Genomic DNA, 26,165 nt, shown 5'->3' with positions numbered 1-26,165 from the left:
TATTCCTTTTAAATGGATGACATCAGAATATATTAGGTGCCTGTGTATGCTATTTTGGGACAAAGTTTCTTCATATTAAAGGTCTGACATAATCTTCATTGGATAAACGTTTTCCCCTAAAATTGCTGTGAATGTATCGCTAAACCCTTGAAGGGGGCCACATGAATGTGTGTATGTATATATACACAAGTAAATATGCCACTGTGTGCCACAACTCTTTTGTCAGATCCAGTAATTGAGTTGCTTCCTTGAAATAACTATACTGATCAGGAAAAACTCCAGTCTTTAATAAAGCTATCTAAAATATTTGTCCTTTTGTCTCTGTATGTGTATAAGCTTTCTTCTTAGCTACTGTAGCAATGGGGTGAGAAGTGTACAGTAATCTGGTGTAAAGCAGAGAATTAGGTAGAATATGTTCTATTAATTTTCTGATGCCTCTAAAATGGTAGATTGTTAATATTTGCAATATTTAAAAAATCTAAAAGTATTTTTGAAGCAAATCAACCAAATTGTCACAGGATATAAACAAGAAAAGTAATTAGCCTTTGTTTGACAGGTTCATCGTTGACTTACAAGCTTTGTTGTAGTGCATCTAATTTCCCTTGACTTGATATAGAATTAGTCTTTTCTGACAAACTCAAATACTGTGTGCGGGTATGGCATCACTTACCAGAACTGGCCAAGAAAACTACACAAAGCTCCTTCAAATGACAGCAACTCCCATTTAGAAAGAAGACAAAAGCTATAGTATGGTTCATTGTTAATGATTAAATTCTCTAGATGTTTACTTGTTCCTCTTCCCTCTTGTAACTCTAATAGTAAAGGACACGTTCTTGAGGTACTTTTTAAAATAAGACCAATATTTTAAAACATTAACTCTATCTTGGTATTTTCTTTTTCAGAAAATTAACATAGTTTTCCTTTGCCTCAAGATAACCACATATCTATAGCCATTAGATTTTTAGTAAAACATGGATAAAATGCATGTTCCATATGGTAGGTGGGAGAGGGGAATTAACATATCCCATGATTCTTCCAGTTGTCTTGTGTGTAAGCAAGAGCTTTGCCCATGTGGACCATCTTGCAGAATAGGGGCCATAGCTGAGAAGGAAAAATGTACTAAATGTCACACACTTTTGACTTAACGATACATTTTTTAATTTGGTGGTAGTGAGTGAGCGCAGATAGAGCACATATGTTAATGTACATTGAGCAAACCAAAAATAAAATAGAAACCTTAGAAGCATTTAAAACAGCAACTATTTATATTCAAAAAGTGAATCTTACTAACTGTGGAGGTTAGAATCCAGGTGTCCATCTACTTCCATGATAATGTATCAGAGGGGTAGCCATGTTAGTCTGGATCTCTAAAAAGCAACAGAGAGTTCTGTGGCACCTTTAAGATGAACAGATGTATTGGATCATAAGCTTTCGTGGGTGAATACTCACTTGGTGCATCTGACGAAGTGGGTATTCACCCACGAAAGTTTATGCTCCAATACATCTGTTCGTCTTAAAGGTACCACAGGACTCTCTGTTGCCTTTTCCATGATCATGTTATCTTACCATATAATTAAATTCCCATAATCAGGTAAGGTTCCTTAAGGGGGAAACCTTCCAAAGCAAGGCAATGTCTTTCTTTAACTTAACCCATACATCATTTAATCACCACTTTCAGTGACAGACTCCACTGCCCTATAAATAAGTCTCTCACATCTCCAACGTGTGCAATAGCACAATAATAACACCATATTCCTTAATATCTAGAATCCAAATATTCCTTAATATCTCTAATTATGGACCAGTGAGCAGTATGATGTGGTGTTTTCCCATGGGGAGTTATGTGGTCAGAGTTAGTTTTGCATTATTATTTGACATACGCCCCTTTCCCTACGAACTGGAAATTACGTGATCCTAAAGTCTTGTTGCATTTTCATCTTTTTCTGGATATCCTGTGTCCCAGGCCTCTTCTTTCAGAGGTAAATTTTGCAACAATTATCCACTTTGCACTTTGATTTCTACAGTGTCCTTTTACACTGGAGAAATCCTCAAATTACTTTGGAACATCAGCTGGTGCAGAATGTGGCTACTTGCTGGTTGGCTGAATGGTGTTTCTTGTAGACAACACACATACTTGGTGATCTGCAGTCATTTCTAATTTACTGTCAAGTGAAATGAAATGTGATGACTAACTATAAAGTTTTAGTTGAATTGGGTCTGTTATCTCAAAAGCCATTTTTTCATGTTCCGTTAGCAGTTAAGATTACCAGAAGTGCCCAACCTAGCAGCTCTCTGGGTTAGATATTAAAGGGTTAGATGCACAGAAATGTCAGTGTAGGTCTTGTGGGGTGGTTTTGGATGTTGCTCCAATTTGTGTACTTAATTGATGTTAGATGGGCACATTTTAATCAAGATATTTTCCATGTAATTTCTTTGTGTCTAAATATTCAAAAAATTCTAAATGAGTTTGAAAATGAGCATCACGGTGCACAAGTCTTGATGTTGAGGACAGATTTTGTAGAATCTTTGCTGTGAAATACGCAGGAAGTTATTTCAATGCGTATCCTAATTATCCTTTAAAACGATTTCTTTTGAAACTATACAAAAACAAGCTACTATTTTTGTTGAAGCTTGCAGTCTGAAAAGTGTAATCTTGTCAATAATTAACATTTCAAATATCAAAGCTCCTTATATAGTAACTCCTTACTTAACGTTATAGTTATGTTCCTGAAAAATGCAACTTTAAGTGAAACGATGTTAAACGAATCCAATTTTCCCATAAGATTTAATGTAAATGTGGGGGGGTTAGGTTCCAAGGAAATTTTTTTGGGACAGACAAAAGGCATTATATACTATACAGTACTGTACTGTGGTTGGGAAGTGCACCTGGCTTACCCACACAGACATAGCCCGCTGCAGGCAAGGACACTAGGAAGCACCTTTGTAGCGGCAGCTTTCCTGGTGAAGAACAGGCGCTGACCTTGCTGAGAATGCTCCACGCCCACCTCTTCCTGTTCCCTCTCCTCTCCAGGCCCACCTCTTCCCACCCCCACTCCACCTCCTCTCTGGAGCACACTGCTTCCCCGCTCCTCCCCCCCCCAATCCCTAAGTGCTGCCAAACAGCTGTTTGGCGGCGTGTAGGACTTTCTGGGAGGGAGAGGGACGAGCAGAAATGCGGCACTTCCTCGCTGCTCTCTCTTCCTCCCAGTGCTTTGCGCTTAGGACTTTCTGGGAAGGAGAGAACGAGTGGAGATGCAGTGCTTCCTCACTCCTTCCCCTCCCTCCCAGAAAGTCCTAAGCACTGCAAAAGGGAGGAGGCAGAGAAGAGGAACTTGTGCAATGCTCCCTTGTAAAGTTGCTGCTCTTCCACAGAATCTTACAAGCAGTGGACAGAGCAGGCAGCCAAACAATGTTATAAGGAAGCATTACACAACTTTAAACAAGCATATTCCCTAATTGAGCAACGACATAACTTTGAAACAACATTAAACGGGAGGACATTAAGTGAGGAGTTGCTGTAGATCAAAAAATTTGAGTATTTGGAGTTTTACCATTTAAATTGTGGTGATCATCTGCCAATATAAGCTTTGCTTTCATCAGATATAACTTTTCTGTAGCAGAAAAAGGAAAATTTCTCTAATTGCTTTGTTAATATAATGGACAGAAGAAACACATCTTTATTGGACAAAAGGGAGGAAAGTTTGAGAATTTAAGGGACAAATCAGAAGAAAAGTGTATCCTCCAGTCTCAATCTGAATTCTGTCAGAACAAGAAGTGGTATTGGAGAACTTGTGCTTACAGATGTTTCCTACACTGTTCACTTCCTTTTTAGATTATACATATTGAGGCTTCAAGATTTTGTGTCATACCATGACATTATATTGAGACAAGCAAAAAAGTACTTTACATGATTTACAAATTCGTAGGGTCCTGTATTATCTGTATATAGTTTTGTACTCTTGTAGAGGTTATTTTAGAAATAGCTTATGAGCTAGCTGTTTGTATAGCTGAGGGAAGAAGGCAACCTCACTTGATTCAACTATGTCAGTTACCCAATGTCTGTCTGACAGTGGAGCTTGGTTAATAGCTGTCTGAAGCTCTGTTCTGAGAAGATTGAAAACCAGTAGAAGCTCTCTGAGTTGTTTCCCATACCTCAGTCTTGGATTGTGGCTTCCATTTGTAATGTCTTCTACTAGATGCTCTGTTAGCTTTAGCCATGGAGCTTGTGTTGGCATAACTGTGCCTGCATAGCCCCTAGTGGAGACGCAAACTACACTGACAAAAGGAGATTTTCTGTTGGTATAGGAAGAGCACCTACCTGAATGACATTCTGAATATATACTCAGGATTTTATCAGCATGGCTATAACTGTCTGTTTTTTTTTCCCACACCTCTAACTGATGTCGCTAAGCTGATATAACTTTTATGTGTAAACCAGGCCTGAGTTTATTTTCTTTTCTGTGACTAAGATGAGATGTAGACCTTGCTATAGCAAGTCAATCATCTGTCACTAGAGCAGGGAGAATTACTGGGGGTTTTGGTTTGTTTTCTGACAGCTTAAAAAAGTTGGGGGGGGGAATAAAATAAAATTGGTTTGGGTCAGACTGAATCCAAACTTTTTTGGAATTGTCAAATCAAAAAAGTAGAGAAGTTGATTGTAGGTCATATGTAGTATTTTGTTTCCTGGCATTTTTAAAGGACTAGAATCACAAAGTGGGGAGGGGGCTGAGGTAGTGGCATGTCACATGCCCCACCCCATAATCTTTAGAGCACCTGGCCAGAGACATAGCTTCAAATCCTCCTGTTCCACAGTGGGGGAGTCTAACCTGGGTCTCTCACATCCCAGCTGAATACCCAAACCACTGAGCTAAAGATTATAAAGGGGACAAGATGCTGCCAGCCATTCTGTGAATGGTGCATACATCTGCTTGTGAATGTAGGCCAAAAATTTTATGGGGACTGAAATTATTTGTCAAATTCTTCTCAAATTTACAAATTCATGTCAACCAAAATTGCGTTTTTTCAGTGAATAAACTATTTGAAAAATTTCACCCATTTCTGTCACCTCAAAACTATATTACTGTAATGCATTCTAAGATCGCTTGGAAACCAAAGCTAGTGTAAAATGTGTTTTGCCTGCTTTTTGGATGGAGTTTCACTTCTGAATTGGTTTCTTTCTGGTTCTCTCAATGTTTTGGCCCAGTTATCTGAAAAACCATCTTTCTCATGGTGCAGTACTTCTGCAGTTAGTTTCAGTGGAGATGCTTGAAATAGAGTTGCCCTTCCCAGTTTAAATGAAGGGGTTTCTGTCAGGGCATTTTCCATGGAGGACCCTCAGCTGTAGAACAGTCAGGTGCTCTCTCACTTTGCTCTGACCAGAGCCAGGTTCTGTTCTTTCTAGTCAATTTTTTTTTTTCAGGCACTTGCGGAGTGGGTGGTTAGAGGAAAATATGGAGTTCTTCTTCAAGTGATTGCTCATATCCATTCCAGTTAGGTGTACGCGCCGCGCGTGCGTGCTCATCGGAAGACTTTTACCCTAGCAACTCCAGCGGGCCGGCAGGTCGCCCCCTAGAGTGGCGCCGCCATAGCGGGTAATATATACCCCCGCCGGCCCGCCCGCTCCTCGTATCCGTCCAGGTCCAAGTGGCCAAGGCGAATCAACCTCGCCACAGATCTTTCAGTCACCCCCCTAGCCATCCAAACACATCATGTTCCCACTGGACATCTATTCTCAGAAGTGACTGGTGTTGCCCATCAACAACTAAGCCCATCAGGCTCTCCTAGGATAGCACCAATGCGGACCTCCACTGCAAGGAGTCCCGGAGTAGGACCGTAGTGGACATCTATCGCCGATGCCCCGCTAGAGGGCCCTACCGTTTATTTGACACCATCCAGGTAATCTCGAACTCATGGGGTACGACTGCGTCTCCGTCTCCCCTGCGTCAATCATTCATGCAAAAAGGAACGCATGCCAACAGCCCACCCCCCGAAATCGAAGGGCTAGCAATGACCCACCACACAAGTGTATTCTGCAAGCCTTTATAGCCCTGCGGGCAAACACATAGCCCCTAGCCCCTAATAATCAAAACACTGATACGGGGATAATTATGGAGCTTCCATCAAGACTCCGGCCAAATCACGCCTGGAGAAGGAAAAAGCGGCTAGACCTCTCACAGACCTCGTACAAATAGAGCATCTCAGGCTCCGTTTCAACCTCCAGCCTTCAGAACTTACCATTGGTAAAGTCTCTTGTGGGAAAATCAAGTGTGCCAACTGCACGAGCAAGCCAGAGAGCTCGTTTACGTGGATCGCCAGGCACCAACACTGCAGAGGCACTGAGGAACGCGCACCGGTTGATTCCGGTCCCACGGGGCGTCGATCCAGTGCTGCCCTGCTTCCTCGTGATGGGCCGTGGTATGAGGCTCTGCTGCTTCCATGCCAACTGGAACGCAGCCAGAGAGCTCGCACTAAGTCGGATTCGCCCGGCCACGACACTTGCCGCGGCACCAGACAAAGTCGCCAACCGTCGATCCCGGTCCCACAAGGCCGGTTGAATCCAAGTTGCCTGAACCGCTATCCCCGGCACGCGCCGTGGTTGAGCTTCCTGCTCTGTGCTTCCATGCCAACTGCAACCGCAGCTAGAGCTTCATCAAAGAAGCATCACCGGCACCCGGACACCTGCTGCGCAACCGACAATGTCAGCATTGCCAGTCCGATCCCGGTCCCACAAGGGGCTGTCGAACTCCAGTGCTGACCGTCTCCCGGACACGCACCACTGGTTGATGCTTCCTGCTGCCTACTGCTCCGTAGCAAACTGACGCAAGGGCGCAGACAGAGAGACTGTCTAAAGTCGGCATCGCCCGGCACCTGACACCTGCTGAGGCACCGGCGACGTCAGCAACGTCGATATCCGGCCACAAGGGCATCGAATCTGGTGCCTGACAGCTCCCACGGTACAACACAATGTGGTCGAGCTTACTGTTCCCTACGACGCCGGAGACATTTCCACGACGGGGAATCTCGTTTGCGTGGACATAGTGGACTGCTGCTAAACACCTGCGGCAACGTCCGGTGCGGCTACTACAGTCTCATGGCAAGCCTCCTTGATACGACCGATCCTGCTCGTCGGCGCAGCAGAGCGGCAACCGTTCATGATGCACGGTCCCAGCAGACGACCTCCACCAAGTTCAGCTCGGCTCACTGCTTCCGGGACGCACTTGCAGTCGACCGACTGTCTCCTCGGCAACAGGTCGCACTCCGCCCGGTCGGTGTCCCGTTCACGACACCGATAATCCTGGCCACCGCGGCTCTCCACACGTCACAGCACGTACAGGGACTGTGACATCGTGTAGCGCTCCAACCTGAGATCTGGTGACCTCCGCCCATCTGGTCGTAGGTCGGATTCGTTCCAGGTCCAGTGCGCCTTGCGGTCACACGGTCACCATGTGCAAGTTGGGCAAGGTCTGGTAAGATCAGACTCTCTGCCCATGATTTTCAGCACCTCCATGGCCATCCAGACACCATCAGTTGTTTTCCCAAGTGGAAACGCTCTTAGTTGCAGATGTGATTGGTGTGCCATTCAACAACAATGAGAGCCCATAAGGCTATCCTAATGAGGTAGCAATCAATGCGGACCTCCAGCTGCAGGAGGTCGGAGGTAAGGGGACGCACGTAGTGGACATTCTACTCGCAACGTTGGGCCGTAGAGGGACTACACCCACATTATTTGGACAACATCAAGGTGAATGACGATATCTACATGGAGGGTACACCGCTGGTCTGTCCGTCATCCTCACACTGGCACATAGTTCATTCAGTTGGTCAAGAAAGGGAACGGCAAATGGCAACAGGCGCCAGCCGAAATTCGAACGGGGGCTAGGCAAATGACCTACCTCAGCCCACAAGGTAGTTTCTGCAATGGCTCTATGCCTGCGTGCTGCAAATAAATAAGCCCTGTTAGCCTATAATCATAACACCAAACACTGGATAACGGGGAGTAAATTATGGAAGCTTCTCCATCAAGACTCCGGCCCAATGAGTTCACTGTCCTTCTTGGAGGAAGGGAAAAAGGGGCTAGGCTTCTCTTTCTTCAGACCTCGTTTACCATGAGGAGATCCTATGGCTTCTCGGTTTAAAACTCCAGCCTTTTTCAGAACTTACCATTTTGGTAAAGGTTCTGGTGGTGAAAAACCCCAGGCTACAAAGCCTGGAGGGCAACAAGGTCCTAATGAGCTCTCTCTCGGCATGCATACGCCGACGACCTAACGCAGGCCTTTCCATCCCCAACCACACCACCACACTGTGTGCCTAGCCACAGATCGGGCTTTGGCAGTCGGCGCGACTGAGGTGGTCACAGACGACCGTCAGGACCCTAGAGGGCCAAGATCGAGGCCCCTCACAATCATGTTCGGGGACCAAAGACGAACTTTCAAAGGTGCGCCCGAGGGCAGCGTACCGGTTACAAGCTGCTTACCACTCCTACTTCCTCTTGGCGTGGTCCCAGTTAACTTTGTCCGGACCCGAAGAGGTGGGTTCGGTAAAGTTCTTTTTGATCCAGTGAGGAAAAAACCGCGAGACCAGACAAGCTTGTATACTTAAACAATAAGTGGTCTTTATTGACTGGGATAAAAACACAACTGGGGCTGGGGAGGAGCACTTTTACCAACCAACAGAAACAAACTATTTACATGCAGAAACACACAACTGAATACTTCATAGCCAACTAACAGCACTATGAATATGAGAAAACTGTACACAATCCTAGGATAAACTATTTACATCTGTTAACACCAAAAATCAATTCTTTGAAAGCAAACAAATACACCAATCAAATGAATGATGCGTGCATTCAACTAAACATTATTATTACAGACATTAAATTGAACTTAATAGCAATCTTTCAATAACTCAGATTTGGTACCATATACATAGAACTTTATGACAAACAGCAGTACATATGGTGATATACCAAATAAGGGAAGAAGCAAGGGAGAAGTTAGGCAAAGCACAGACAGTTAGCACAAACAGTTAGCACACAAGTACCGTTTTCCAGACGCAGCTGACCAGCAGAACAGGCACGAGAAGCATATCGGATCCGGGGAAATACATAAGTAATCCGTAATAATCCGTAGAAAAATCCATAGAAAAATACCGTTGCTAAATCATAAATCCATGGGTAGAACCCAAGAAATAATAATTACATGGGTAGAACCCAAGAAATGAAATAAGTAGCATGGGCAGAACCCAAGAACTGAATAAAACACACGTCCCGAGCCGGCTATAACCTGGGGAGCCCCCAACTGAAGGGTTGATCAGGTCCTTCAGTCAGTTAACGGACACTCCCAACAGACCCTGGCTTGAGGCATAGTTTATATTCCCGGGACTTCTTTTACACCTGGTGGATTTGATTGGTCCTAGCTCCCCACACCTCCAGGTCTGAGCTGTTGCCCCTACATGGACAGTTTGCACACGACACACTGGAAACTGCTAGAAGCTGCACAACAGCACCACTAGCACAGGTTTGCACAAACCCTAATCTGACCTTTGAACTACATTACATTGTCAGACTGGGCCCCTTGCACAAGGCACCAAAGGTGGTATGCACACGGCACCAACCTGACCCTGGGCTGCTGGGCAGAAAAGCAGGAGACTGCACACGGCCCTAGCTAACCCGTAGGTGACAGCAAAAGAGCGGGAATTTGCCACTGCCCTTAAAGGTGCACACAGCACTATGGTGCTGCATACGTACAGTGTGATCCCAAGATGGCGACAATTGGCCCATACAGACGCCATCTTAGGCCCATGGCCATTGGGCCTCGACAAACTTCAGCTCGCGTCCCTGCGCATGTGGAGTTGGTGCCACCTCTTTGTTCCAACCCTGTCCCTCTAAGGACTCCTCTCGGCTAATTCCTCTTACAAGAGGCGCAGACGCTGATTGACGAAGGGGGCAACTATTCCCTAATCCCGACTCGTACGAGGTCTCAGACCTATCCTACACCTGCGCAGGACTCAACCAGTTATGTTAGTTGAAGTTCCACATGGCTCCTGGGAACCATTTCCTGTCCTTAGATCTGGAGGCTGGTATGCCGCCTCAATATGAGACGCATACTTTCACATGCATCTTCCCTCTGCACAGGAGATACCTCCGCTTCTACCCAACCATTGGTACTCCAGTTTACGGTCCTGCTGTTTGGCCTTGCTACAGCCCACAGGCATTAACCGAGTGTGTGGCCGTAGTCGCCACCCACTCCGCGCGATCGGATATGCGTTTCCGATCTGGGCGATTGGCTTATCTGAGGAGACTCCGACACAAGTCACTCACGTGTGGCATCGTCAGGACCTATTCACATGTCTAGGCCTGATGGTCACTACGGAAACATCCACTCTGGTTCCCACTTGTCTCGTCTCCCGCGTCCACGGTTTTTGCTAGTTTGTAACCAACACGCTAAACTCTGCTTCTGTCATCTCCAGTTTGCTCAAATCGGCGTACCGCCGGATAGGGGCCCAATGGTCACCATAGTCACCATTCCTGAGCATCCTAGGCTCCTAGAAGGTGGCTAACTCCTCCCGATGTGGGCAGGATGCCACCTCTATCCCGCCCAGCCCTCACTTCCCTGACGATGGAGGCGTCATCTCTCAGCTCAGGTGCTCACCTCAGTAACTCGAGCTTAAGGCCTTGGTCTTCTCAGGGGCTGGCGTTCCACATCAATGTTCAAAGATGAGAGCAGTCTGCCTGGCGTGCCAGGGGTTCCAGCGCAGCTGCGAGGCCGTAGCGTCTCAGGTGTTACAGCCAGCCAACGCCATGTACTACATAGATAACCTGGAGGACATGGTCCCCCTCCTTTGTCAGGAGTCCATCCATCTCTGGACTTTTGCATAGCCCATCGATAAATCTGGTAGCATCCTTTCTCCTGCAATTCGACTCAGCAGGGTTTCCTGTCTCATGATGGTCGCCCTGCTGATGTGATGCATTTGTGGCCAGAAGTGGGTCTTTTCCCCCGCATATGGACGTTCCTTACCGCGAGAGAGAATATGTCGAGTCCTGCTCCTTCTAAGGTCTCTCCCCGGGACGATCTGGACGCTGTCCTCGTGCCGTGGAAGGGCCAACACCTTTATGCCTTCCGCCGTTCCCCCGGCTCATTGGGTCCTGCTCAAACTTCACAGGAGCAGAGCGCGCTCATCATGATCACTCCAGCGTGTTCCAGGCAGCACTAATACGCCACGTCGCTCGGCCTGTCAATAGCCTGCCCAATTACCCTACCACTCCACCCAGACCTCGTACTCGGACCACGGCAGATTCGCTGCCTGGACCTGCAGTTTCTTCACCTCATGTGTGGCTCTACGTGACTGTCAGGGTGGCAGGATGTCTTCCACTGGTCACGTCCTGGCGAAACGTACGGTGCAAACGCTTAAATCTTATCCTGCTGGGGTCTCGATCCCTCTGTTTGACTACCTCCGCCTGCAACAGCAGGCCTAGCAGTGTTCGCCGAAGGTACATTGGCAGCCATCTCTACCTTCATCCAGGCTAAGGTGGTCGTTCTGTGTTCTCACACTCTATTGTTTCGGGGTTCCTCAAGGGCTTGGAGCGCATACACCCTTAGGTACGCCGCCCAGCCCAACCTGGACTCAACCTGGGTTCACCAGACTTATTCTCCTCCATTCGACTGTTAGCGACCTGCTTGCCACTGTACTTGTCTGGTAGACAGCGTTCCTCGTAGCCATTACATCGGCCAGACGAGTCTTCGAGTCAGGGCTCTTGTGGTGGTCCGCCATACTTTGTTACAAAGATAAGGGCAGTTACGTCCACACCCGGCTTTCCTCCCTAAGTGGTTCGGCCTTTCAGTTACCACACTCAACGTGACGGGACAACAGTTTGCACTCCTGGACATCTGTAGAGTGCTCGCTTTTATGTTGAGCGAACAAAACCATTTGTAACACGCCCCAACTCTCGTCGCAGTAGCAGTCCGAAGGAAAGGCTACTGTTTCCTCTCAGTGGATCTCATCTTGGGTGATAACGTGCACCTGCACTGTTATGATTTGGCTCACTTCCCAACCACATCACCATGCGTTCTACCAGGCTCAGGCTTCATCTGCCGCTTGCTAACCGTGTACACCCACGAGATCTATCATGCAGCTCATGTCTTGGTCCATACCTTGCTTCGCATATGCTCTGGTCAACAGTCAAGAGATACTGCAGCCTTGGCTCTGCGTTTACATTCTACCATTTTTCACTCCGACCCACCGCCTACATAAGGCTTGGGAATCACCTAACTGGAATGATATGACAATCACTCGAAGAGAAAACACGGTTACTCACCTTTGTAACTGTTGTTTCTGAGATGTGTTTGCTCATAGCCATTCCACACCCGCCCTCCTCCCCACTGTCGGAGTAGCCGGCAAAAGAACTGAGGAGCAGGCGGCCGGCAGGGTAATATTACCCGCTATTGCCGGCGCTCTAGGGGGCGACCTGCCGGCCCGCTGGAGTTGCGAGGGTAAAAGTCTTCCGACGAACATGCACGCGCGGCACGTACACCTAACTGGAATGGATATGAGCAACACATCTCGAAGAACAACAGTTACAAAGGTGAGTAACCGTGTTTTGTTCACTATCGGTGTGGGCATCAAAGAATGCACTTAAAACACTGTAGTTTTTCAACATTTTAGCGTTCTTATTCTTCAACTCTGTTTAGTGTATAAAGGTGTATAGGCACCTAATATAGATGGACATAACCTGTAGCACATGGATTGGATGTGCAGTCACCTTTTCAGAAGAAATTTAGCAAACACAGTTTTGACTTTCTATTTAGAGCCCATGGCATTTTGGTCAGAAATAAATGAAGGCATATAGTTTAACCCTTGCTATTACAGCACCTGTGGATATAGGATATAATGTGTGGAGCTTGATCGGCCAATACTTCATGAATAGTAATTGCCTAGTTCTTGACCTAGTGATGCATTGAGTCTGTGGCGTAACATTATGCCTGGTACTGACTGCTGCAGTGAAAACTGAATGAATGTTTTCATTCTACCATTCCGTTTATAGTTGATTATATCTTTCCATAACTTTTCATCTGTGGGGTGAAATTGTCCAGTCTTACTCTCAGCCCAAATGGGGAATGTATACAAATTAAAGTTTAAGATGAACAAAAAATGAAATGAAGAAATATGAAAGTGGAAATGAAGGGAAAATATTGTAATATTTTTCATACTTCTGTTGCTTAAATGACTTGGGGTAGAAAGTTTAAATTTGACAAGGAAATAGTCCTCAGTGAGGAGAGAACTGGCTTACTAATGAAAACTTGTTGAAATTTGACATAGTTATGACATACCAAAAATCATGCTGTGCATTTTGCATTGAGGTGGTGGCTGGGTGATTGTGCTCAGCTAAGGAAGGCCACTGTGGTTACAGTTACAAACTGAAAAAATAGAGGCGGTGCGCAGGGAAAGAAGCAGAGTTCCGGCTTTATTTGCCATCTCTTTTAAAGGTAAAAGCCATACAGCTTCTAATATTAACAGTAAAGAGCCTCTCTCATGTGGGCTACCTAAAATATGCAGGAGAGGGGGCTCAGTCATGATGTTTTGATAAGATGAGTAGTGGGATAGGGATTTCAGATTTTAAGCAAATTGTTCCACAATGGAATTATTTTCATCATTCAGTAACTTATGAAAGTACTCTTAAAAACTCTATTAGAATACCATGTTAGTGAAAAATCTACCATAAGTTACATTTAAGCATTCAGTCTTAATGAAATATACTAGCATATGCATTTCTCCAACTATAGCCATGTATGCGTATTTGACATATCTATTAGTGTCATATATATGAAGTGTACTTACTAAACTGTTCTTATGCAGCATGAGACACAATGACTATGATGGTAATGAGGAAAACTTGCTGGCACACACAGGTCACCTTAGTTAATTTTGTGGTCTGCTTACATGAATTATACATTAGGAAAAATGCTGGATGAAAAGTAATTAACGACACAGTTTTATAAAAAAAAAAAAAAAAACTATTACAAGGAGATACATTTTTACATCGAACTGTGTTTTATTTTTTCAGGTCATACATGATTATGTAGTTAAATTGTATCAAAAATGGATAAAATGGAGATACACGTGTAACTGTAGCAAATGCAATTTTAACCACCATGCACATTAATTCCAGAAGTGCTCCATTTTTATTTTGGAATTAGTTTTTATATTTGGAGCTTTGTTTCTGCAAAAGAGACTATATGCTTTAAGAATTGAATAGTGCTTTTGAAATATGGATTATATGCTTAGAATGTCTCAAGTACAGTACCAAAAAAAGAAAATCCCCTGCTTGAAATAATTTGTCATAGAAATTAGAGATGGATGAGACTTTTATGAGGTCATATTACCAAAGCACACTTGTTCCCTACAATACATTTTCAAATGAACATAGTGATTATGATTTGAGTTTTTGTTTAGTTATGATTTTAATTAAATACAGGTCTCTTATTTCAGTTTTAGGTTCTCTAGGTATGATAGGCTCATTTAAGAGAGAAGAAAGTTGTTATTACGTGAAAATCACATGCATAGAGTAAGAAAAAGCTTGTTTAGGTTTTCTTACCTTAAAATGTCTATGCAACTTGAAATTATAGCCCATAAAATGTAAAATTGTGCTACCCTGTATGTATATGATTCATGAATCAATATATTTTTATATGTTTAAGGCGGAGAATAGACTGTCATATAAATGAGAAGCTTGGGGAAAAACAGCTTAATTTGAAATGAAAGTACATTGCTGCACATGTTCAGAACAGGAGGATCATAATTTAGATATAGAAGCAAGACTTCTCTGAAGTAAAAGGCATCCTGTTGCTTCACCAGCTCACTAGGACTTAAAAAAACACCACCATTTAAGGTGAATTTTGTGCAGTGAGAGCACACCCTGTGGCTTGGCAGTCTAGTCAGAAGGATGATATCATGCTGGCTTTCTAACTAAACTTTGAACAATATTCTCATGGGTGGTAAATGTAAAACAAAGTAATATCAACTGGCACTTAATTCTGTGAGCTCCCTGCTGATTGGGCTATGCAGTGAAATGGAACTCTTCCTGAGAGGAAGTCAGCCTATAAGTGTGGAGACCTCTGAAAATAAAGTGTGCTTTAATTCGACACCCTGCTGTTTTACAGCTAGTCTGTTAAATTTGAGACTCTGGAGAGAGAGGCTAGTGAAGGGACAAGTCCAAGATTATGAAAAGTCCAGAGTATAGAAACACTTGTCTCTGGTTTTACACTGATAACATGTAAGCAAAATAGCTCTTTTAATCTGACCACATTGATTCTTGATGTTTTCAATACAGTTGTTAAAAAATAAATAAATTCAAGATTGACTGGAAAATGGTCTCCAACCTGAATGTTATGCTAGAGGAAGCACTGATCTAGTGGTTAAACCGACTTGCTGTTTAATCCTTGGTCATGTCACTCAAACCTTCTGTGTGTCAGTTTTCATATCTGTGAAATAGGGATAACATCTAACTCACTCAAGGAATGTTTGTGAGGTTAATTAATCTTCGTAAAATGCTCTGAGAGCCTTAATGAAAGCTGCATAATCTTATAATTCACACATGGTGTTGCCACAAGTAGGAAACTGGGGTGCATCTCTGTCACATATTAGATCCCCACTGTTCATAAAAATGATGCAAAATTAGGGAGGAGAAAATCAGTTTTACTTCTTCCAGAGCCCTTTATTTTTATGTAGGGAATTGCTTGTATTTATCGCCTCGTATGTAAGGGAAATTTTTGTTTTCTTAAATTCTCTACCAGATAAGTCTAGGAGAGACTTGCTTGCTAGTGCAGCCCAGCGTGATTATTTATCATGTTTACTGTGGCAGTGTGTAGAGGCTAACCAAGAATGAGTCTCTGTTGTGCTAGGCACTGTACAAACATGGAATAAGAGACTGTTGTTGTATGGAAGAGCTTAGTATAAATAGACAAGACAGACAAAGGATAGGGGAAGGGAATAGAACACAGGCAGAATCAACAGTATGATGATGGCAACCCTCGTTAGTTGTACAACCTTTTTTTTGCTTGGTTGTGGTGTTTAAATTCTTTTATTGCAGTTTTGTAGATTGAAAGATAAAAGAAAGGGGGAGGACTGGAGACCATGAGGGTAGTGATCCAGGGAAGGGTTGCATACCAGTATGTCCTAAAGAGCTATTCATTCAAATATATGGGTAGTACTGATACCTGGTGACAGATATGAATGTGTTCCAGCCAGTCTTGTGCATGTTTTTTTTTAATGAATTTGTTTATAAGGATTTATATTAAGACAAAAATTTGAGGGGTGGGGAAGGGGTAATAGGGAAGAAGTTTTATGATTTCTAAGCTATTCACCAGGTACCGTCTTGAATGCTGCCTTACTTAGTTAAACCGTATTTAACATTGGGCAGGACAATTGCTGCTGCTCTGTTGTCTCTGGAAGTTGTTCTGGGCCATATCAATCTGTCACCGCCAATGCAACTGTACAGAATAAGTGTGTTATGGTTTGCCAAGCCTTGTAATTAACAATCTGCCATTTGCAAGGCAGACTGGAGTAATTTTACAAAATCTCAAGAATTAAAATGGGTTGCCCAGCAAATGAACACTGAGATCAACAAGCAGTAATTGTCTTAACATAATTTAGCCAGCCTTGGATTTGCTTCCCTTTCTAAAAAATTAAAAATTGTACATTTACTGTGTTTCACCCACAACTTCTTTGTGTAGAACCTTTTCTTTTTTCTTTGCTGGGTTGTTCACTCAACCTGTCCTTTTTCCTCATTGGTTTTCCTAACTACTTTTCCTGCCCTAATTTTTTCCCTTAATTATGTTGCACCTTTATCTCCCGTAGAACTGTTTGATACCAGGAGTCCTGCACTGATATTGAGGATTACAATTAGGTTTAGCTAATAGCCTAGCTGTTCTTCTCATGCTCCTGCCTCCTCTTTCAGCATGAACAATAGCTGGTAAGAAAGAACCTGGGGAGGAACCTTTGCAGTAGGGAAGCTTTGCTGCTAGTTGAACTCAATCCTGACCCCTGATGACATTGCCTGAGGAGTCATGGCAACAGCTAGCTCGAGAGAAAGGGAGACCAGGTAGCTTGCCCACTACCTCTTCCCTCACAGGCAATGGATCTAAAACCAGTGATCCATGGATTCAGTTTTATCCGAATCTATAGTCTGTGGCTGGCTCTGGATGGCAGAGGGATTGGTATTTAGCACTGAACAGTCTGTCACTTCTTAATGTGGTCTTGTTTTTATGGATGTAATGGCACTTCTCAAGTAATGATTTAGAGTACTGTGTACAAGTTAAACTACAAACACCTTTTGTATAAATATTCCAACTTTTAAAATCAGGTTTTAAAATTGCTATAATAGAGAGGATTTTATCAGGGAGTTCTGGTGACACAGACCTGAAGCTATAGTGATTGTCACCAGACCCTGCTGAATGAGCCTTATATTACATGGTTACCTTTTTTGGTAATTTTATATGAACATTCTTTGTGCAGAGCAAGGAAAAAGTCAATTACCTGTTACTCTTTAAAATTCTCTTTGTATAACTGATGTGTATTGTTTTGCAGGATGAAATTGTACTTAGTATTTTACTGAGTAATCTAGTACTTCAGTAAGCAGGTTAACACAGTTTTAAATGCATGGAGTTTATTTTCAGAATCTATAAAAGCTTGTGAGTTGAACTCTGATTTTAGGGATTGAAATTAAATTCTCATTATAAGGTAATCTTAGGCATTTACCGCATAACATAATGCCAGTTTATAGGAAGCACTGTTCACAATGGAATACACCAAATGGTTAAACAGCAGGGGAGTCTTCTGCTTTTAGTTAAAAACTGCTTATTGTATGGCTTATTTACTGCTTGTTTAATTCTTAATGTAGTGTGCTGTGGAATTGAGCATACAAAAGTCAGCAGAAAGAGTTCTGTTTTCTGTGTCTAAGGCTATTACTTGCTGTACAATAATAAAGGCACTATTTTATTGGGTTAGTTGTAATTAACTTCAGCACTAGGCATTGATATAAATCATTCTTAATCTGTTTTCTTTACATTTTCATTCTCTTTAACTGGTTTAACATAGTTGCTTTCTGTCGTCTTTTTACATAAGGACTAGGGTTGTAATTGCTTTTTTGAATTAGGCTGTCAGAAGCTAATGTGCATGTTGATCCAAGAATTGATTAAGGAACACTAATGAATTTCATATAACACTTCTAAAAGATTTGTTACTCTGTAATAAATATCCTGTAGTAGTGATCTGTTTTTACTTCCTTAGAATTCAATACATACAGTGTTATTGGGGTATATAGCTGGCAAAATATTTCGGTATATGAAACATTGATTCCATCGCATGATTAAAAAATGCCTTTCTAATGCAAATAAAATATATCTACTTGTCAAAAACGCACAGAAAACATTTTTGAACGCACAGAAAGCAAGGATAGTTGCTTTCTTAAGACAAAGTGTCTTCTAACTCTTCCACAAGTTTTTTACTGTGGTTTTAATATTTTCTTCCTCCTCTTTTCTCTGTCCTTTGCTCAGTGTTGTATTTGGCCCAATAAGTATCAAATTATTTTTTAAAACGGATGTGTTGATATTTTTTTGGGTACATCCTTGACGTTTCCAACTACTCATATTCCTATTGGTTTAAAAACATCAGCGGAATTGAGAGGAATGTTAGTCAAGTCAGTTCTCAGTACCTTAATTTTTTTTTCCAGTTCTTGCATTTTTCAGGGGATTATGTGTACTCTCTTGCTCTCGCTCGCTCTCTGGATGTTTTTATTTCAAATGTACTTAATAGAATCAAGTTAATTTCATACCAAATCCAAATATTTTTAAAATTCTGATTTCATCTGTTTTACACAATTTTTTACCCAGTGACATAATTACTTTTCTTCCACCTTATTAAAATTGCTTAATACAAAAGCTTTAGTTATACACTATGACTAGCTGCTTTGCTTTTTGTAAAAAAAAAAAAAATATATATATATATATTTTTAATGGAATGCAAGCAATAAATACCTTTTATTGTATCTGAGTGCATTTGATAGTTTTAAAGTCTTATAAAAATAATTAGCTATTTCGTATAGTTCTAATGGCAGACCTGCAAGTTTCCCCTGGAGCAGTCTCTAATGAACAGGCCTTGCTTTTTCCAGTTGGGCTTTCAGATTCCCTAAAGACATGACTTCAGACCTTGGAGGGCAACAGCTGCCATTTCTCTTGAAGACTGGAGTTGCCAAACAGACGGACTGTGTACTAATAGGACACATTTTTAGAGCCTCAGTACTTGGACCCTTGATAGAGGCTTAATGATGATCATCTGTTGAGAGCTTGTAGCTGGGTAGGGTTAGAGCAACTTTTATCACCCTTGTTGAAATCAAATCCTTTTTACTGATTAGTGAGAGAACTTGACTTGGGTAGGTTGATGCTAAGTTAAGGCTGTCATAAAGGGGCCATTGTTTAGTATGTAATGATATCATAATGAGTAAATCTTTAAATTAAAAAAAACTATTGACATTTTTTTGGTCAAATTTCTTTTAATAATTCACCAACTTTCTACATGCTTGGAACAGCAGTAAATATTTATTGCAAGGTACTTTGTGTTGTGTAATTGTCAAAATTCAGAGCTATTTCTGTGTTGTCTAATTCCTTTTATGATAGTTTGTCAATGCTAGATTATTTTCTTATCATATGCAGGTCTCTGTATGATTTACACAGAGTGAGTGAATCTGAAGATTTATTTCTTCAGTACTTTTGTTTTGAAAGACCTCACGTGCTTTTGTAGCTTTGCAGTTCTTCTATAGTGCTTAACATCAGCTTACCCCAATACATACATTTACTTTTAGTGTTGAAATTCTAAATAGGGTTTGTCTCTTCAACTTTATTTTACTTAAAAAGGATGAAATCCTGGTCCCAACTCCCATGAGGCCAGGATTTCACCCTTGATGGAGTTGCAGCAACATGTGCCAAACAATTTACTATACTTGGACTCTACATAAATTTGTCTAGATAGACAATTGTTCAGTTTACTGTATAGTTTCCTCTTCTACATTATGAAGAATCAGCTAAGATAGTCTGCTATTTTTCAGTCTGTGTTCTTTATTGCAGAGTTTACCAAAGTTTGTAGTAGATGTAGTGCTGAGAGAGTGCTGACATCAAGTGCAAACACTGTTGAAAAGTTCTTGATAATTTACTTTAGGCACTTAAAGATTACTATATCTCTCCATGAGCAAGTTTTTTTGTGCAGATTTGACCTTCAGTCTAGTGTATAATATGTGTCTTAGCCATACGTTAACACATTTTCTCACCCTGTTCCTTTCTTGGCTCATTCACATTTGTCAGGGTTGAAGTCATCCTTTTCACTTTTTTGGTTATTGAAATAAATGATTATGGGAAGTTTTAATTTATATAGCAAAAGATGAAGAATCTACTTATTTGCCACCTTTTTTTTCTCACTTTTGGATTTAAATTTCAAACACACTGGAAAATGCTTTAAAAATGTGAATATGGAGCAGTGGAGATAATCATATAACTTCTTAAAAAAACTGATAGTGTGAGGGGGGATTATCCAAAAGCAATTGGTAGTGCATTTTGCAAATTTGAAATAAATCAGTTCCCGTATATATATATATTGTATTTATGGATATCTGGCTGAAGATGTACACATTTGCTTAGTAATGAAATTGATTAATTAGATGTACAGAATTTTGATACAATTAATAGTATAACATATAAATGTTGGGCTTTTTATTTGAAATATACTTGGAATAGCTGCTTCCTGAAAGTGTGAAGATGAAAATTGTGGCTATATACAAATGTTCTTTGTCCCCGTTTCAAGTAATATTTAATTTTTTTAACCTGTTTCATCACTATCATCAAGGAGATTCCTTGGACTTTGTCAGTGATGAAGTTACCAGATTAAAGAGAGATGTCAGATTAAAGAGAGGTCTATGTATAATATACATAGATACACATATACACACACGCGCACATACAAAAAAAGTTGTGTTTTCTTGATATTGACTGAAAAGTGAGAGATGGCAGCATCTCATCTGTGTAAATTTTCCCATATATAAGTATGAAATGGAACCAAAACTTCATTCACTATACTGGAGAGTCAATAAGAAGTGTGATCATATACTTGTACAGAAGGAAAAGCATGACATTTCTTTCAGTATTATAACCTACTCATATTTTTGTCCAGTCTGTGGCCTTTGAGGCTGTGGCCCTTGAAGGCCCGTGTTTTAAGAAAATGTGTGCTTGATTATTACTTGAAAATGTGTCCTAAACTATAGCTTCCATCTTTTTAGCTGAACTGTTCAAATCAGCCCCATTATTAGGAGAAGCAGTCTAAGCAGTTGCTATCTCCTCTGTAATGTAACTGCTTAGCAACTTCCCTGCTTGGCTACCTGTTGCGCCAGAGAAGAGGGAGGAGGAGAGTAGTTGTGCTTGCTCTATTCCCAGTCTGCTGAAGCCCCAGGGAAAGCAGAATGGAGCTTGGCTGGCTGGATCTGAGCCTGGTGGAGCACTTAGAGAGGGGAGCCATCCTTTGCTACACAACTGCTCTGGAGCCTCAGAAAGGTGAAAGAAGAGAAGTTGAGAACCAGCAACTAGTTGTATTTCCCTGATTCTCTGCCTCAGTCCTAGTTTAGATTTCAGCATCCTTAAGGGCTGGCAAAGGTCCTCTAGGGACCACACAACAGCTGGGGATGACCTCAGGGCACCGCAGTGCAGCTACTTCCACCTCACCTTTGGTGTGCGCGCTACATCATGAGCTGCAGAGAAGGCAATGTAGGACATACCAGTGTCAGCTTTGTCTGCTACAGGGCACTCCATGCCACACGTATCCCCGTGCCATGGGCTTATGGGTGGCTTCTGATTCTTTTACTGCCTAAGTAGCAAAAGGGAGCAGAGAATCTGCTTTTGAGTATTGACCATTTAAAAAGATATTTCAGCCATCAGGCCAAAAATGTTGGGTTCTGCTAGTCCAAGAGGCATTTTTCTGAATTCTCCTTTTTTATAGACATCCTTTTATTGTGCTTAAAGAAAGTACGGAAATATAAGTATTAAAGAGCATTCATCTCCTTTACAATGGTATTGATGCTATCAAATGGCTACTGGTGCACCTTTGAAAGAAAAGGTTTGTACAAATGTTTAAAGGCATCTCCTGTTCACCAGGTGGGAGCTTTGGTGGGAGTAGTGAAGGGAACAGACCCCAGGAGGGGGGAGGGTTCCAGAGCTCTGGCTCCTGAGGCTGAAAGTTGAAATCTCAGTTAGATGGCACTGAACTCTTGAACAAAGAAATGGTGTCACAGGGGGATTCTGACATTTACTTCCACCAGTAACTTGAATTGGTGAGGTTGGAAGAGAAGCTAGTATAGCCCACTTTTAGGCCTTGTCTAAATAGGATAATTTTTGTAAGCATGAGCACACACATTTAAAAACCTTTATGTTGGCAGGACAACTTGTATTTTAACAAGTTAGTTGGTCAAGGCTAACACTAGGCTCCAGTTATATGTGCTTCCTGTGTTATATGATAGCGTTCAGGATGGCATGCTTTCTGATGTAAACATCATTGCAATTTTTCATATAACTAGTGGGAAGGGCACCAAAACATTTTCTTTCTTATGCTCTTTGGATAGAATTCATGAGCATGATATGATAGCTAGAATCGGATCCAGAAGAAAGTGTGAAAGAGAGCATTTTGCTGCTCTTCCAATTAGCTGTACCAAAAATTGCAGTGATATAAAATTTTGATTGTCATTGGGTCACTTATTCTTAGTTACATGTTTGTGACTTGAATAAATCTGCTTATGCATGTTGTATATTATACTATCAATATGTGTTTATTATTAGATTGGTCATATTCCAAGTACCTGATGAAAATATGAAGTTAGCCACCATTTAGTTAGTGACATTAATTTGAGACTAATAGTAAATTGGCGAAGAAATCATAAATTCATTACTCCATTTAGTTCTGTTTGAGAACTTATTTTGCAAGTTTATTTACATCAAGTGAGAGGTACAGAGTGGTACTCTTAAATTTGCAAGCCCCTTTGTCTATATTGCATGAGTTACTCATTTGTCTGTCTTGCTATTAAATACTCTGAATTTTGATTTATGAATTTGCCTTTTTTTATTAAAATGGAAAGTTTCATAAAGTCAGACATTAAAATTAAATTTGAATTGTGTAAGTGTCCTGTAGTAATGTTGTCTTCAAAGTTACTGAAATGTTCTGTTTTCCCTTGTCTTCATCTTTTTTTCTTTGTTTCTGTTTCTAAGATTCCCCCGTTATCCCCAACCCCCTCATACTTTCCAGGGTTATTTTAACGAAGTTGTTAAAAGAACTTTTTAATTAATTTGTGCATTGTTTGCAGGACCGGCACTAGTGTTTTTAGCGCCCTAGGCACAAGGCCATTTTGCCGCCCAGCGCGCTGGCCTGCGGAGAGGGTCTGCTGGTCTGTGGCTCCGGTGGAACTGCCACAGGCATTCCTGCGGAGAGGGTCCGCTCGTCCATGGCTCCGATGGAGCTGCCGCAGCCATGCCTGCGGAAGGTCCACCAGAGCCGCGGACCGTCCACAAGAATGCCTGCCGCAGCTCCACTGGAGCCGCGAGACCAGGGGACCCTCCGCAGGCACGACTGCGGCAGGTCCACCGGAGCCGCCTGCTGCCCCCCCTCACCCCCCAATAATCCTGACGCCCTAGGCGATTGCCTAGGCTGCCTAAATGGAAGCGCCGGCCCTGATTGTTTGCTCACAAACGCTATTGATGAAAATAGGGCCAGGATTTCACCCTATACCTTTGTTATTTGTTCTGAAGAATAGTACTAAGGAGAATGTGTTGTGAATAAACTCAGTCTTGACCCTTAAACAGTATTTTAGTAAGAACAAAATATTTCAAAGAGCAGTACGCCTTTATGTGCTTCTGCTGTGCTGTCAAGATTACTTGTCTCTGCACTGCTAGTTTTGAATTAATTTTAGGTATACATTTTAAAAGAAATACAACTTGCTGCTTATCTAACAGCTGATGATGTTGTTCACATTGTGAGAGAAATAGTTCCCTTATTGTAATGTTGCTGCGGGAGGTGTACCAGTATCTATATTCTTAATGAAATTGACATTGTTCGGAGAAGTCATAAAACAGCATTTCAAGAAAAGCGAAAATATTTAAAAAAATACAGTGCATTTAGATCACTTTTAGTATACTTATTAAAGTGCTTACATACCTATGAAAAGGCTGGTGAAATATTAATTATAAAGTAAGAAATTCCCTCATTAGAGTATTTGAATAAAATGTAATTTCAGACCCATGGGCTCGTGCCAATGCTTATTAATATTTTCATTGAAACCAATGCTTATGATGGTGTTTAATACTTCTATTCATTTCTGCTTCACTGTACATTGTACACTGACCAAGAGCATTAGAAGTAGCTTGTGTCTGCTAGAGAGTAAACATTTATAGCCGTAGGAAATGATAGTCAATTAAGTACAATTTAGAACAAGTATGAAATTATTGACTTTGTTGATCTCTTCTTGTAGTCCTTCCTTTTCAAAGTGCTCAAATGTGTTGTGTAGTTATTTAGTTGCATTAGTGGTTGAGTTTGAGCCTTTTAACATGTTTTTCATCAGTACCTTTGGGAGATGAATAACTAAGATCTTGGTATAACAATGCAGGATGCATAGTGAGTATAATTGTTGTGGAGGGTGTATATGCTGTGGTGAAATATTGAATTGATCATGAAAGATGATGACCATTAAGCTTCTCTTTCAACTATTAAAGCTCGCTTTAGGGCGTGTTCAGCTGTGGTTTATGAAATTGCTTAGACTAACGCCTCCTTTGATAATTGTTTCTGATGTGGAGAAAAATGCTAAAAGTTACAATGATAAATGCACTTTCTCTTCACTTTTGGCAACTTCCATCTTCACCAATTAAGTTTTAAAGCATTGCAGTGCTATTTAAGCAGAAAGCCATTATTAGCATGAAGAAACAGATGGACAATGTCATAAACAGAAAAATAATTCTTTAATTTGCTTTTCCTTCTGTAAAGTTTGTGGAGAACCATATATACTACATTATCTTTGTTAGACAATGTTAATTATTTACAGCCTGATTTAAGATGAAAAAAGCTTTTGTATATTAATTCATTATGATGGGAGTTTTGTTGATAATATTAACAGCACCCAAAAGCGTGCTAGGTGTTTCCTAGTAAAGAGGAGTAATACTTAGCTCAAGATGCTTACAAACTATTTTAAAACAATGCAGTGAGGGTAATAAGATAGTAGGGAGGGCTAGGGGAAGTAGGAGCAACATCAGCAGGATTTACATAACATTGAAAGCTAGTGCATAGCAAGGTGGAGCAAAAAATAATAATTCTAATACAGTGAGTAAGTAGAGGACTTAATTGATAAGATTATAAATAGCTTGATAATGGATGTAAGGGACTGAGCTATGGTAGTAATAATTCATTGCACTTGATGAGAAATAATGTATGCTAATCCCACTCATTTCACTGAAGATAGCTTTATCCTTGAGCTCTTCAAAACTGTAGTATGTTAATACAATTTACAGAAGTATGTAAGAGCATCTAAAATCTCAAGGAATCAGAACTGAGAGTTCAGATTTCCCATATCTTCCCTTTCTTTGATAGCTTGAATTTTAAAAGATCCTGAGTTTTGTTTTGCTTAGGATTGGAGACACAAAGAGACAATACTGTGCTATTGATTTTGTTGTGTGATCTAATCTTTGTGCCAATGATTGTGAGAGAGAATTTAAAACTATACATGCCATTTTAATAAATGAAACAGAGAAGGAATGTGACTTTTTCACCTGCTCACTCGAGATCAGAAAAAAAAGTCCTATGCTTTGAAATATTCCATTTCTTTCAAGAAACATTTGTATTTTCACATTTTCTGTTTATCGTGTGAGGGCTAATGAGATTAGAAGGACAATGATGACAGTGCTGGAGTGATAAGTGTGATTTTTTTTTTAAAAAAAAGAACATTGTGGACATAACCCTAACCAAACCAAACTACAAAAAATCATCGAAGTTAGATATGGAAAAAAACGCATGAGATCTGGCCATCCCACTGCCATTGAAGAATTGTTCCTTTATAGGGCATTGTCAAGAAGGGGGCTTAAGTTATTGCAGGGGAGATG

At 41.4% G+C, this 26,165-nt stretch overlaps 1 protein-coding gene across 7 annotated transcripts in view; it reads left to right on the top strand.

The window, feature by feature from the left end:
* Nucleotides 1-26,165, top strand: part of LRBA (LPS responsive beige-like anchor protein) — a 582,443-nt gene that overhangs the window by 163,508 nt on the left and 392,770 nt on the right. The window lies entirely within an intron of this gene.

Source organism: Chelonoidis abingdonii, chromosome 5 (assembly GCF_003597395.2).
Source record: "Chelonoidis abingdonii isolate Lonesome George chromosome 5, CheloAbing_2.0, whole genome shotgun sequence".
In the NCBI taxonomy this organism is placed as follows: Eukaryota; Metazoa; Chordata; order Testudines; family Testudinidae; genus Chelonoidis; species Chelonoidis abingdonii.
This window is presented reverse-complemented; position numbering and strand designations above follow the sequence as displayed.